At 33.1% G+C, this 1,673-nt stretch overlaps 1 long non-coding RNA gene across 1 annotated transcript; it reads right to left on the reverse strand.

The window, feature by feature from the left end:
* Positions 1-330: 330 nt before the first annotated feature.
* Positions 331-989, reverse strand: LOC110917828. Its single transcript, XR_002580888.2, has 3 exons — positions 861-989; positions 731-784; positions 331-634 (listed from the first exon to the last, which is right to left on the reverse strand). It is a non-coding gene; the product is annotated as an uncharacterized LOC110917828 (long non-coding RNA).
* Between the last annotated feature and the right edge of the window lie 684 nt (positions 990-1,673).

The raw sequence follows: 1,673 nt of genomic DNA on the forward strand, positions 1-1,673 counted from the left end.
AACATGTTTTTTAAGATACAACATGTAACATGTGTTACACCGAAATGTTACACAAGTGTTTCCAGTTTACACATGTTACGTCTTGTGTAACTCTGCTTTATATTTTGTAAGTGTTTCCAGTTTCCAGTTTAAACATGTTTTAAAGATACAACCTGTAACATGTAAGTATTTATAGGTAAACATGTTTTAAAGATACAACCGTATCACCTTACAAGTTATATGTTTTGCTGACAAACGCCATGTCACACATGTTACACACTATAGAGTGAAACAACAGTATTGAACGCTGCTACACATTTCCCCTTCTGTCATAACATGTGCAACCTTTTTGGGGGTTTCGATGTTGTAGGTTTATACAGACTTAAATATATACAAATGATCCAAAAATGATCATACATGTGCTACCCTCTAGTGTAACATAAGTTACAAACATGTCTTACATATGTGCAGCCCCGATTTTTGGTAACAAAGGGGTTGAACATATGTAACACATGTTTGTAACATGTGTTACACTAGAGGGTAACTTCTGTACAACGTCAAATGTACCCACCACCTGCCCTTCATCGACTTCTTGTTCCCCTTCTTCATCGGTTTCTCCATCTTCCTGCCAAGATCCCTTCTCGTTTGGCTGCAACTGTTATGGTCAAGTCATAATAACACAAGTTACAGTCCAGTATTTTTAATTTACTAATTAAAAAACAATAGTAGTAACATCACTAACACTAGTTACCTTCTACCCAATTATGCCCTGAACTTGAAGACTCCCCAAATTTTGAGTTTTTATCTGCATCATTTCACACATAAAAAAAACTAAGCAAAACCACCCAAAAAAAGGTTACATATGTAAACAGTTACCATACACTTCAAACAACTACTATCCGGTAGAACCAACTCCCTCGCTGCAAGCACTAAACAAACATGTAACATATGTTAGCACAACCTTTCGTATTTGTTTGACGTCGTATAGCTTTTGTTTTTGTTTTCTAGACTGGACAGTTGTACTCCCCACAATAATTGTTTTAGATGTGTTACCCTTAAGTGTAACACACGTTACAAACATGTGTTACATATATGTAGCTCCTTTTTGTGTCCAAGAAAGGGCTGGTTTTAACATAGGTAACACGTGTAACATTATTACAACATATGTAGCTAATTATGCTAGCAAGACATTTCAACTAACAACCCATTTAAAATAAATTTCAACCCATTTAAAATTACATCTCAACATTTCAACTTGTAAGCTAAGAACAACTGATAATATCAAAAAAAATAAAAATGATTTTAATACAAAAATAAAAACCTGTAAACTACATAAACATTTACCCATTAGTAGACCATTTTGTGCACACAAAAACATATTAACAACAGCCTTAACAAAAAAAGGTTACTAAGTAAAACCTCTAGTGTAACACACGTTACAAACATGTGTTACATATGTGTAGCTCCTTTTGTGTCCAAGAAAGGGCTGATTTTAACATAAGTAACATGTGTAACATTGTTACAACATATGTAGCAGCAAAAAGAACTACTTTTTATATATAAAATGAACGAGATCATTACTACATAAACATGATTTTAATACAAAAAACAAAAACCTGTAACTACTAAACATTTACCATTACTAGACCACTTTGAGCACACAAAAACATATTAACAACAACCTTAACAAAAAA

This window comes from Helianthus annuus, chromosome 16, assembly GCF_002127325.2.
Source record: "Helianthus annuus cultivar XRQ/B chromosome 16, HanXRQr2.0-SUNRISE, whole genome shotgun sequence".
Lineage (NCBI taxonomy): Eukaryota > Viridiplantae > Streptophyta > Magnoliopsida > Asterales > Asteraceae > Helianthus > Helianthus annuus.